Here is a 14,472-nt window from a genome sequence, read left to right as displayed (position 1 = left end):
CACTGGTCTGAACAGTGGTCCAAGGTGTTGGATTCTTTCTGAGCCTGAGGTATAATGGCTCAAAAATTTTGCTAATTTGGGGAAGGAAGTCTCGGACATAGATGAGACTTCCAAGGAACATTTATAATTGTGTTTTGTCTAATATTTGGCCTGAAAATTTATCACTAAAGGATATAGCCCGATCGATAGGGGTTAAGATACCTTTTTCGATCAGATGTCTGAGAAAACGGACTTTGGTGAGAAAAAATTACATCTTTCTTTTTGAAAGGACAAGGCCAATTGATTTATAATTTGATAAAAAGTTCTTAAATGTTTGAAGTGCTGATCCACTGAATTAGAAAAAACTAGAACGTCATCAATGTAAACAATTGTAAATTGTCCATAAGAATTAAAGATATCGTTCATAATTTTTTGAAATTCACTAGGAGCCTTCTTGAGGCCGAATGGCATGACATTCCATTCATAGAGGCCGAAGGGGATTGTGAAGACAGTTTTATAACGGTCCTTTTCATGGACCTGGATCTGCCAGAATCCGGATTTTATGTCTAATTTGGAAAAGACTTTGGCTTGGTAAATTCTTTGTAGAAGAACTTTTTGGTTTGGGATTAGGTACCTAACCCATTAAAGGGCATCATTTAAGGTTTGTAATTAACAACCAACCTAGGAGTACCGCGTTCAATTTCAGTAGCTTTGTTAACATAAAAAGCTGTACAACTCCACGGAGAAGTACTAGGCCGAATGAGTTTTTTGGCTAGGAGGTCATTAATTTCAGTTTTGCATGTTTCTAGAAGAGTTTGGTTCATTTGAGCCGGACGGGCTTTGGTAGGAATTTGGAGGTCTGAAAAGCCTGAAGCATTAAGAAGGGAAACCATATGCTGCTTGTGATGCCAAAAGGCATCAGGGGGGTCAGAACAAAGGTCAAGCTCAAACTTAGACCGAAATTGATTAATTTGGTGAATGGTTTTGAGATTTTTAAATTGTTCAGAGATTCGTTGATGGAGAAGTTATGTTTTAAGAAAATTTAATTGCTTGGTTTTGTTAATATTTTGATTGACAGGGGTTTGAGCATGCAAAAAAGGGAAGACAATTTTTTGACCTTGAAACTTTGTTGTTATTCCATCTTGGGTTATCTTGAAAGGTTTGATTTTTTCTAAGAAAGGTTGTCCGAGCATTATGGTTTGATCGAGATCTTTTGCTAAAATGAAAGTCTGGGGAAGACAAAGGCCACCGTTACAGACATGTGTATTTGATAATTTATACTGACCATTCAACCCAGACCTATTGGCAGTATTGAGTCGTTGGGTCATACGTTTATAGAACTGCGTTGGGAGAACACCTTCATTGATACAGTTGAGCTGGGCTCCAGAATCAACAAGTACAATGGCTGAGAATTTGAATAAAGCATTGATCACCAAAGTTATGTGGATGTATCAGTTTTGACAAGTAATGGTAGATGCAAAACTAGGAGAAGGTTCTGGATTAGATGAAAAAGGATTTGTAAAAGGTTCAATTGAAATAGGTTCAATGTTTGATGTAGGGGTTTGACGGCTTTGTTGTTGGTTAATAAGAGATAATTGATGTTTGATATTATTAATTTCGTATTGCAAGGTTGCAGTGGTAGTTTCAAGAGTTTTGATTCGACTAGAATGGTCGGAAGTAGAATGTTTTAAAAGTTTCTCAAATTTTTGCATTATTTGTTGAAGATTATAAGGTTGGAGAGTATTTTGAGGAGAAATATTTTATTTAAGGTGTTCAAGATAGGCCTTCTTTTGTTCCAGGTCTGTCAAATTATCAATAAATTCGAAGATGTTTGTTTGGGGAGATGCTCTAAGCATTCAGACGGATTTGGGGGTACAGTGTTCACAACTTAATCCAAGAATGCAGGAATCACAAGCACAAGCTTGAAAATTCTCATTATCAGTTGAACTGGAAGTCGGGTGCTCAGAGGCTTGGATATGATTAAATTTGTAATTTTCTTCATCATCAGAAGATGAGGAAGTAGTTTTTTGGAATAAGGCAAGGATTTGAGTTTTATCTTGTTCAGATATTTGTAAAGAATTAATTTTTTTGGAAACTCGGCAATATTTGACAATATGGCCAGGTTTACCACACTTAAAGCAACTTTGAGAATCTGGGTTTTGTTTAAAATCTCTTTGATTTTTAGGTGCCTTGAAAGGCTTCTTGTATTTGTTATATTTTGGTTTTGAAGAAGTTCTTTGATAAAATTCTGGAGTAGTGAAAGGTTTGCGAGAAACGTATTTCTTTGATTTGTAAAAATCCTTATAATATTTGTGGGAAGATTTATGTTTGTGTTTTGGAGGTCTAAGGGGTGCAAAACCGAACTGTTCACAAAACCCTCATAATTCACGTTTGTAAAATTTGTTTTCTTTATTAATTTATTTTCTTAACCTAATATCAGTACAAAGAGCTAATCCTTCTTCATAAATTAAGTTGATTATTTGACTGTAGGTCATTTGGTCATATGGGATGATCCCATCATTTTCTTTGCGGAGTCTTTGTTTAATTTTCTCAGAAAAAAGGGTTGGAAGACCTGTAAGAAACTTTTCTTTCCAACAGGGAAGATTAGCATCAGGTCTAGTAAGGACGTTGGTTAGGAAGATGTCCTTGTACCATTTGAAATCATGCAATTTTTTGCACTTAACGTTTGATAATTGTTCAACAGTTCTGTCTTTGAGACGAGAAGGATTACCTAAGAAGTAATTGGCTATGCTGAAAATAAGAGTATTAACAGTATCTTCTATAGATTGGCCTATATCGTCGAGAAGGGGAGTTCCGTCAGGGGAAGTTTGTATTGCAGTTAAAATTTCTGTTTTTTATTGTCAATCAGGATATAATCCCACCAACCTTTGAGTTGACCGGTAAAGCCAAAAACGAGTAAAGTAGCAATTGTACTGTCTTCAGTATTCTTGATCCGATTTGCATTGCTGACCATAGTCATTTCTTGAAGTTTGTTCATGAGATTATGTTCAGACAGACCATCTATATTCCATTCATAGATGATACCACTTTGGTAGGAAGCTTGAGGAGCAGTTCCTCTAGCTTCAATTTGAAGGTCAGGGAAATCGGGTGTTGTGTTGAACTTTGACCTATTTGGTTGATTTGAGGAAAGAGGTTAGGTTCCTCTTCAGAACTAGAGGAAGAGTCAGAAGAATATTTGGAAATAGCCTCAATTTTTCAGACAACTGACTCAGCAGTAGATTGGTTTGGCAAGGGTGTGGCGGGAGCCTCTAGAGTTGCGAGACGATGATTTATTTGGTCTAACAAATATGTTTTGTTAAGTAATTTTCGTTGTTTTAATGGAATATCATAAAGTTTGAAAAGGGGAATTGAAGGTGGAACCGAGGCCAGAGTCATAGATGAAGAGGCCATAGGTTTTGGTTGGATAAGGCTTCCAACTCGGGAAAGTTGGTCACCTATGGTTTGGAGACTTAAATTTGTAAAATTTAATTGTTCGATTTGTTTCCTGTTTGGGTCATCTTGTTGGGTTACTTTGAAAGGAGAAGCAATAATGTCAACATTATTAAAATTATATTTGATGCTTTCCACCGGAAGGTGGATGGCCGACGTTGTTGGACCGGTGCAAAGGGTCCATGGCTTATGTGTAGCAGTTTGGGTATAGATTTTGTAATACCCTACTTCTTAAACCCGGTCTGATTACTCAGTTGACCCGGTTTAACTATGCAGGACCCGAACCGGAGAGAGTTAGAGCGGGCTCCTTATGGACTATGATGGCAAGGGTGACCTTAAACTCCGGCTGGCCCGATAAGTCCGAGCCAGTGCCAAAAGAGACAGGAGTACCCAAGCCGTATACATGCACCTTTCATAAGGCCATGTACGGATAAAGCAGGTATTGTAGCCGTATATTAAGGTGTATACGTATATTACATTGTATGCCAAGGGTGGGGTTCACGCTGGGGCCCGAACTCTGTCAAAATTCTAAGTTTTGGCCCTCAGGTGGGCGGACAGGTGGGCGAACCCACCCACCTGAGTGACCCATCCATGTGAACTATTTAGTTATTTAGGAAGTATATATATAGCATTTATGATTTTCTTTTCTTTTCATTTATAACACCCGTACGTTGGTGAGGATAGTAAAGAGGAGAGAGAAAAGAAAGGGAAGAAGAGAAGGATTTCAGCGGCGCCGAAGCTTGATCTTTCCATTCCGGCGCCGGAAGAGTGATCTTCAACACTAGATCTACACTTAGAGGTAAGCAAGGTGTGGTTCCTTAAACATTCACCATACCCAAGTAAAACCCTTGATTCGAGTAGGGTTTCTTGAGATCTTGTAAATCACCTTTGAAATGATGAATCTAAGGTTTAATAGATGATTTATGTATTGATCTTGAAGGATTTGAAGAGGTATTGACAAGGTTAGAGAAGCATTGTGGGTTTGAAGTGATTGTGAGGGTTTGAAGGTATTCTTGAGCAAAGAAGGTAAGATGGTTTCCCATCACTTGAATCTAACCTAGATTCAGGTTAGAACCATCATATAAGACATTGAAAGTGTGAAGAATGGGTTGGGAAAAGCCCCATTTGAATCCCCAAAGAATGGAGGAAGTTGGGAAGAAACAACAGTTTTTCCGCCAAGATCGATGGGCCATTTGGCCCGCCTGTGGGCACCCGCCTGAGAGGGCAGGGCCTTCGAGCACAACCGACGGCCAGACCGGTGGGCTAACCGGCGGGCCACCCTGCCCGCCTATCTTAGCAAGCCCCCTGGCCCAACCGGTGGGCCAGACAGGTGGGGCCCCGAATGTGATTTTTACGTCCGATTGGACCCAAATCGGACGTACGACCTTCTTTTAGGATTCTAAACATGATTTTATCATCGGATCTCGTTAATTTTGATCCTAAGATGGTGAAATACTAACCCCGCTCACTCATGTTAGGTTCAACAAATTCTACGCTTCTCGTGTCGGATCTCACCCGTACCGAGCGGGAATCCTTGTACACTACAGGTAAGTGGGGAGAGGACATTTGGCCTTGTTTCAAGGCATTGTTTGGCATTCATTTAAATGTATCTATTCTAGTCATGCCATCATGAAAATGCTATGTAGATTAGTCATCCTCACATTGTTATGCATGTGTATTGTGTTTATTTTCTAAATGTCAGGTGATAATATGCTTCTGTGATGAATGTTGACATCATTGTGCATGATGCATAAATAGACTAGATGTCGTAGTCGGCTTGGAAACGAGTGCATTGGTGGCCCGTGGTATGGGACGCGGTGGCACTATGCAATCGTACTATTGTCAAATAGAAGCATGCGGTTTAGGATTTTCACCATCTCGTGCTACGACCCTTCCCAACAAGGGTTAAGGTGTTGGGTTACCATTTGGGGAGAAGCAGTGGTCGCGGTTGTCGGGTCACTATGGCGGTTAGACATAACGCCCGACGGGTCATTAGGATAGTCGGCAACCCTGATGGTATATTCAAGAGGGTCAATCGTACTGCTTTTAAATTGTTGGAGTCAGCACCTTTAATTTCAGTCATTTACTTTTCTGTTGAGAGCCAGTGGTCGGCATGTTTTTATTTTTCCGAGTACTCACGGTGGGCCTTCTCCGACAGCCCTATGGGCATATCACGGGATGGAGTTCGCGGCTCGTACCCGGAGTATACGCGCACTGTGACTGTAGTAGCACTGTACCAAAGACTTAGTAATGTTGCTTAGGTGGATGTGACTTAAAATGTATGGCATGGCATATAGTGCATATGATTGTGTTTTAATGTGTGGACTGCTGTGTGGTCCATCTTTCCACTTACTGAGCTAGTGAGCTCATCCCACGTGTGCACCCCTTTTTAGATGATTTTGCAGGTCATACATCTAAAGAGCATGGGGTGGGTCCCACATTCGAGTTCCCCGAAGAGGACTGGTGGGCCCCTGAGGAGTTAGAGCACGGCATTGACTGCTCGTGCGAGAGTTATGCTGCGGGACCGCAGTTCTGATACCGAGCTGAGCTCCACTTTTGAGGCCGAGCTGAGCTCTATCATGTGATGCCGAGCTGGGCTCAACCCTTGATGCCAAGCTGAGCTCTAGTCTTTGACACCGAGCCGAGCTGTGTACTCTTATTATTTTGATGGTTTCCTTTATGTACTTGATATGTGAATTGTACTTTTATTGTGTAAATATCATACCTTCAGGCCCACATGTATATAACTATTGTATCACAATTCGGGTATCAAGTATTATGGGAATGTTCACAGGTAAACCTAGTCTTCCGCTGATCTGATAAGTTTTATTAGTTGTGTGTATGCTGTGGTGGAATATAGTATCAGATGATCCTGGCAGGTTTGGGTTAACCGGTGTTAACTCGATCACTGGCCCGGTTCAGTGTGAACGGGGTGTGACAGATTTGGTTATGCCAAGGGTAGTCAATATTGTTGTCCTAGGCATAGATATCAAAATATGTAAAGAAAAAAATATTCGTTTTAAGACTTGTTATAAAGTCATACCAATTTGTTCTAATTTGAACTTGTTGTTCAAGATTAAAAGTTTTGAAGAAGCAATCACGTTTTTGTTTATTTTTTAGAGATTCAAAATCGGTTCGAAGTAATAGTTTGTCAATTTGGTATTCATTATTAGTTTGAAGCATATAGACACCTGGGTCACGTTGGGGCGGAGCCACCTCAGACGGTGTCGAAGATTGGGGTTGATTTTGGTCAGTTTGTTGTTGTTCAAATTGGGTAGACGAAATGTCATAGGTACCATGAACAACACTTTAGCCGGAGTGTATTACAGAAAGATTTGAAGTTGGGGGTGGAGTCTGAAGAGGAGGGATCCAATGGAAAGAATCAGAGTAGGTCGAAGCATCAAAGCATGACCTACGAGATTCTTGGTAGACAGAAGGAGATGGTTGTCTATTGAACCTAAGAGTAACCAATCCATTTGAGTTTTGGGAAATAGATTGGATATTTGTATTTGAAATTTGAGGTGGAATAGCAGTCGTTTGCAGCTGTCATTCAGCAGGGAAAGAGATGTCTTTCCACTGAACTAATTTTGGGTAAACAATTTGGCCTTGAAGACAATCAGTTTCGAGGCAAAGGGTTTGTCCTTTAGGAGAGCATTTGAGGGCATGAGGTTTGATAGTTTTCATAGCTTTGTACTTAATACGGTGGATGATGGAAATGATAACAGATCCATGCATCATCTTATACCCGTGGGTTTTGAGGTTGATTTTTAGGGAATGAAGGATATTTGGGTCTTCTAAAGCTATAGACATGTTTGGGTACACATTGAAGTGAACAGGTCCATAGCAGAGGCTGGTTTCAATGGCTCCCAGAAGGGAATCATTGAACTCAAGAAATCTTTGATCACGAAGGGCTAACAGAAGGAATGTGTTAAGGCCTTCACGATGGAAAGGTTTGATGGCCACCTGGACGAGGCCAACATGGATATAATTGAATTTGTGTTTTTGGTAAAGATCTTGTAAAGACCTAAGGTCAAAAAGGGTAATCTTTTTGGTTTCTGGGGTGAAGTTTATAGTTTGTTCAATGGTTTTGATGGTTTCAAAGGAAAGCCAATCTTTCTCATAAACTTTTTTTTGTGAAATCTTTGGCATGTCCCATTTTTTAAGTCGTTTGTCGAGATCTGTTATTTCTTCATCATAATGGAGCACATTAGAACTTGTGCTTGCCTCACTTGCCGATCTCATCGACATGGAGCGGGGTATAAGACTCATGTTTGGAGGAATCTTTAAGCTTGGGATAACCTCCTAGATTTAGTCATTTGACAGTGTATTTCCAACTTAATTTAGGCATAAACGTGGTCTTACACTCTCTTTTGCCACTCCTTCTAAAAGTCCAAAGGCTTATACTCCGTCAAAAACTAAAAATAAAATGATTACACAAAACTAAAGAAATCTGCAAAACAAATAAACCTCTGTTTATATATATATATATATATATAACAACTAGAGCACTTGTTAGTGATTGGATTCCTCCTCTTAGGACTCCACCTCATTATTCAAATCTCTCTGGACTTTACCAAACCCAAAATATTGTTCATGGTACTTATGATGTTTCATCATTTGTATCTGAACCTGCCCATCCTGAGCAACAAACCAACCAAAATCAATACCAATCTCCGACACCTTCTGATGTAGCTCCACCAGAACATAGATCTGGAGTCTACATGATTCAAATTGATCATGAATACCAAATTGATAAACCTTTTCTTAGAAATAATTTTGAATCACCAAAAAACAAAGAAAAACGTGAATGGTTCTTTAAAACTTTTAATCTTGAACAACAAGCTCAAATTAGAACAAATTGGTATAATTTCATGACAAATCTTAAAACAAATGTTTTCTTTTCTTGTTATCCGGTATTAGAGCCACGGAAGTGGTGGATTCAGTTTAGTTAATTTGCAGATTTCTTTTCTTTTGAGTAATCTTTTTATTTCTCGATTTTTCGACGAGGTATATGCCTTTGGACTCTTGGGAGGAGTGGCAGATGATTGTAAGATCATGTTTGTGCCCAAGTTATGTTGAAAATGCCATCTTAAAACTTAGATCTAGGAGGTTACCCCAAGATTAAGAATTCTCAAATTATGAATCGTCTATCCCACTCCATGTCGATGAGATCGGTAAGTGAGGCAAGCACAAGTTCTAATGTGCTCCGTTATGATGAACAAATTAATGATGAACAAACCACAAATCTCAATCGTCGACTTCAAAAATGAGATATGCCCAAGGTATCCCGTAAAGAAATTTACGACAGATATTGGACCTCTTGGAAGACCATCAAAACTGTTGAACAAACCATTAATTTTACTCCTGAAACAAAAGAAATTACACTTTTTGACCCAAATTCTTTACAAGAATTATACACCAAACACAAATTTAATTATATCCATATTGGCCTTGTGCAAGTGGCCATCAAACCCCTTCATCGTGAAGGACTTAACACATCACTGTTGTTAGCCCTTCGTGATCAAAAATTCCTTGAATTTAATGATTCCCTTCTGGGAGCCATTGAAACTAGCCTCTTCTATGGGCCTATCCACTTTAATGTTTATCCAAATATGTCGGTAGCCCTAGAGGACCCAAATATTCTTCATTTCCTCAAAATCAACCTCAAAACCCATGGTTACAAATTGATGCATGGATCCATCCCTATCTCCATTATCCACTACATCAAATGCAAAGCTATGAAAATTGTTCGACCTCGTGCTCTTCGGACTTCTCCTAAAGGCCAAACCCTTTACCTTGAAACCGATTGTATGCACGGTCAAATTGTTTATCCTAAACTTGTTCAGTGGAAAGACATCTCTTTCCCTGAGGAATGGCAAATGCAAACTACTACCATTCCACCTCAAAGTTTCAAACATAAATGTTTAATCAATTACCCAAGACCTGGATGGATTAGTTTCTATCCGATTTGACAGAAGGCCTCCTCCTCCTATCTACTAAACCTCCAAAAGATCGTGTTCTGATGCTTCGTCTTCCTCCCAAAGGGACGTAACAACTAGAGCACCTGTTAGTGATTGGATTCCTCCTCTTAGGACTCCACCTCATTATTCAAATCTCTCTGGACTTTACCAAACCCAAAATATTATTCATGGTACTTATGATGTTTCATCATCTATATCTGAACCTACCCATCCTGAGCAACAAACTAACCAAAATCAATCCCAATCTCTGACACCTTCTGATGTAGTTCCACCAGAACATAAATCTGGAGTCTATATGATTCAAATTGATCATGAATACCAAATTGACAAAACTTTTCTTAGAAATAATTTTGAATCACCAAAAAACAAAGAAAAACGTGAATGGTTCTTAAAAACTTTTAATCTTGAACAACAAGCTCAAATTAGAACAAATTGATATAATTTCATGATAAATCTTAAAACAAATGTTTTCTTTTTTTACATATTTTGATATTTATGCCCAAGACAATAAGACAATAACATAGATTACCCTTGGCATAATCAAATTTGTACTCAAACCTCTTCTCACAAATCTTGGACCCTTCAGGGTGGTCCAGCTACAACTGCTATCCATCCCCCGGTGGAAAGCATCAAATATGCTTACAAAGATACATAAATTATTGCTTCTCCACTCAAAATTACTGATCAAGAAGACCCAAACAGAAAAAAAAAATTGAACAATTAAATTTTACAAATTTAAGTCTCCAAACTATTGGTGATCAACTTTCTCGAGTTGAATGCCTTATCCAAACCAAACCGTCTGCCTCGTCATCCATGACTCTGGCTCCGGTTCCTTCCTCAACACCCTTATTCAAACCTTATAATATCCCAAGGCAACAACAAAAGTTACTTAACAAATCTTACATTCTTGACCAAATTAATCACCGGCTTACTTCTCTGGAAGCCCCTCAAACACCAGTTCAAAGCCAACCAACTACTGAGTCTGCCGTTCGTAATGGTGGTGTCCTCACCCTTGAAGGATATTCCTCGGATTCATCCTCTGATTCTGAGTCCGATGATTTTCCTTAAATCAATCATCAAATTAATCAGATTGATCAAAGTTTCACACAAAACCCAACTTTCCCAGACCTTCAAATTGAAGCAAGAGGAAAACCCCCTCAAGCTTCTTACCAAAGCGGTATCATCTATGAGTGGAACATAGATGATCTGTCTGAGCATGATCTCATGAACAAATTACAGGAAATGACTATGGTTAGCAATGCACACCGTATTCAGAACACTGAAGACAATGCAGTTGCTACTTTACTTATTTCCGGCTTTACTGGCCAACTCAAAGGTTGGTGAGATTATGTCCTGACCAACGATCAAAAAACAGAAATTTTAACGGCAATTCAAACTCCTCCCAATGGAACACCCTTGCTTAATCACTTAGGGGAACCCATTGAAGATGCTGTTAATACTCTTATTTTCAGCATAGCAAATTATTTCTTAGGAAACCCTTCTCGACTCAAAGATAGAACTTACGAGCAGTTATCAAACCTTAGATGCAAAAAACTCTATGATTTCAAATGGTACAAAGACACGTTCTTAACCAAAGTCTTGACCAAACCTGATGCTAATCTTCCCTGTTGGGCTCAAACTTCTGCTGACCAAAGTCTTAACAAAATTAAACAAATAAATTTTCTTAAAACAGAACTTCTTCATCAAAGAATCTCTGCACAGCTTAAAAATCCCAAAACCATTCATCAAATCAATCAAATTAAGTCCAAATTTGAGTCCAATCTCTGTTCTGACGTCCCTGATGCCTTCTGGCATCGCAAGCAGCATATGGTTTCTCTCCCTTATGCTTCTGAATTTTCAGATCTTCAAATCCCATCTAAAGCCCGACCGGCCCAAATGAATCAAAGTCTTTTAGAAACATGCAAAGAAGAAATCAATGACCTCTTGGCCAAAAAACCCATTCGGCCCAGTACCTCTCCCTAGAGTTGTACTGCCTTTTATGTTAATAAGGCTGCCGAAATTGAACGGGGAACACCCAGGTTAGTCATCAATTACAAACCTTTGAATGATGCCCTTCATTGGGTAAGATATCTTATCCCAAACCAAAAGGACCTCTTGCAAAGAATTTATCAAGCAAAGATCTTTTCAAAATTTGATATGAAATCTGGTTTTTGGCAGATCCAGATTCATGAAAAAGACCGATACAAAACTGTCTTCACAACTCCTTTCAGCCTATATGAATGGAATGTCATGCCATTCGGCCTCAAAAATGCTCCAAGTGAATTTCAAAAGATAATGAATGACATCTTCAATTCTTATGGACAGTTCACTATTATTTATATTGACGATGTCCTTGTCTTCTTAAATTCAATTGAGCAACACTTCAAACATTTAAGAACATTCTACCAAATAATTAAATCAAATGGACTAGTTTTATCCAAAAGAAAGATGGAATTTTTTCTTACCAAAGTTAGGTTTCTTGGCCATATAATCGAAAGAGGTACTCTTACCCCTATCGATCGTGCCATTACCTTTGGTGAAAAATTTCCTGATCAAATTCTTAATAAGACACAATTACAACGGTTCCTTGGAAGCTTAAATTACGTTCGTGGTTTTCTTTCTCAAATTAGTAAAATTACCGAACCTTTATACCTTCGGCTTAAAAAGAAACCAACTCCCTGGTCTCCAGCCCAGACTATGGCCGTCCAAACCATCAAAAAATTGGTTAAAGAAATCCCCTGCTTATTTGTCCATAATCCTGAGGCTTTTAAAATTATTGAAACTGACGCCTCAGCTATTGGATACGGATGGATTCTCAAACAAAAGCTTCCCAATGACAACAAAGAACAATTAGTCCAATTTACTTCTGGTATCTGAAATTCTACCCAAAAGAATTACAGTACCATTAAAAAAGAGATTTTATCGATTGTTCTCTGCATACAAAAATTTCAAAACACATTATTGAATAAACCATTTTTAGTTCGTGTTGATTGTAGCGCAGCTAAATATGTTTTACAAAATAAAGTTTCAAATCTTGCATCAAAACAAATTTTTGCCCGATGGTAAGCTTTATTATCAATTTTTGAATTTCAAATAGAATATATTAAAGGAGAATCAAATTCTGTCCCTGACTTTCTTACCCGTGAATTCCTACAGGGCCAGATTCCTCAAATCAACTTTATCAAGATGGCTCCCCCTAAGGAGTCCACCTCCTCATATTCCCTTATCAAAACCAAGTCCAGTTATGGTGCCTCTGCAGCACCATCAAACCAAATAGTCATAAGGAGCCAGTCCCAGTTGGCCTCCTCATATAAACCTTACTCTCATGCTGTAGTTTTGTCCTCTACAGCAAGACCCCTCCAAACCACAAACAGGCCAAGTTCCAGCCTACAAACTACACAAGCCAAACCTCTCCAAACTTCCCAAGGTTCCATACACAAAATCCAATACCATGAGAAACTCTACAAAGAAGACCTCTTTACTATTGAGGAACCTCTTTTCAAAATGTCGAATTCTCCCGTCAAAGTAGCTTAAAATATTTTCTTTCAAGGGTGGCACCATCATTCGGTTTCTGCTTCAAAAAATCAAGAATTCTACGAGTTCATCCTCGTAGACACTGACTCTGTCAGGTTCAAACTTAATTATGATAGAAAGGATCAAACTTTGGTTACCCACACAACGGTGACCATCTGCAAAATCCTCACCCTTCAAGATTGGGGTAGTCACCCCATCACCACAAGAAACTTTCCGGTGACCTTTCATCCTCAAACTTATACATATTGTGATTACCAGGAAGCCTGGTACAAAGCCTTCTGTTTCCAAAACAGGATCCACCGCCATTCTTGGTTTTTTTGTTTTGAATGAAGATTCAATAATCAAACACCTCTTTGGTTCCCTAAGTGGTGGGATCAATACGGTCCTATGGTTGATATCCTTCCGCCACAAATACAAAATTCATTCTAAATATTTTGTCAAAACTCGACCCCACAACCACACCAACCTGACCTTCTCCGGTTCTTTCTCCACTGCCGCCTGGCATGGATACTTTACTAGGAATATCAAATATATGATTTCCAGACATCTGCCTGAGCCGCCCCAGTCCTTTGCCGGATCTTCAACGTCAAATGGTGGGACAACTGCGACGTCTCCAAATGTGAAAAGACGTCTCTTATCCAAAGCCTCACAGACCTCAAACCAGTCCCGACCCTACCAAGTTCATCCAAATCAAGCATCAAAAGTGAGAAGGAGGCCCTTCTTGCCCGTTTGGCTGAGCTCGGTTCCGACTCAGACAAGGATGAAGGCTCTAGCGATGGGGCCTACAGTCTTGGGTCCATCAAAGGATCTATGCCAGCCCAATGCTATGGCCAAGACCCTTATGAAGATGACCCCGACTACGAGCCAACCAATTCCAAAGCATCTTCCTCAAGCAAATTCAAAGAAGTAACATCCCGAAGATCTCGTCAGGCCACAAAATCAAAGTCCTCATCGACCAAACCCTGATTTGGTCCTCAACGTCTGCTAGGACAGTTTTAACCTAGCCGACTGGTGCAATCATAAACTCACCTAGTCAGCTAACCTCAAACGACCTATTAAGGAAAGGAGGTATTGTTACTGTCCCAGGTTAAAGGACAGTCCGGCCCATACCAAGCTCAGACAAATATGGTATAAATACCCTTGATCAAACCAATATGGAGAACAGTGTCCCTGACACGTGAAATGCCGTGGTGCGATCATTGAAGATTCCAAATCAAAGGTCTTGATCAAATCCAACTTTCGACGCCAATAGTTCTCCCTACTGTCGGCAGTAACTGTTCACTTCAAATAAAAATTCAAGTGCACAGTTCCAAATAATGTCAAAATGAAATGTCAAATAGTACCTAATTTGATATAGTACCAAATGTAATTCAAATGTTGACCAAACCTAAATGAAATGTAAAAGGTGCTTCCTTACATTATAAAAGGAGCATCATCCCATTTCCCAAATTACTTGAAAAAATTCTCAAACTTGTAAACTTAGAACTAAGAGAGAGAAGCTCCAAGGCAAGCCTCGCCCTCCCAAAGT

This window comes from Macadamia integrifolia, unplaced genomic scaffold (assembly GCF_013358625.1).
Source record: "Macadamia integrifolia cultivar HAES 741 unplaced genomic scaffold, SCU_Mint_v3 scaffold1330, whole genome shotgun sequence".
Taxonomy (NCBI): Eukaryota; Viridiplantae; Streptophyta; class Magnoliopsida; order Proteales; family Proteaceae; genus Macadamia; species Macadamia integrifolia.
The sequence above is the reverse complement of the archived record's forward strand: the minus strand, read 5'-3'. Positions refer to the sequence as shown.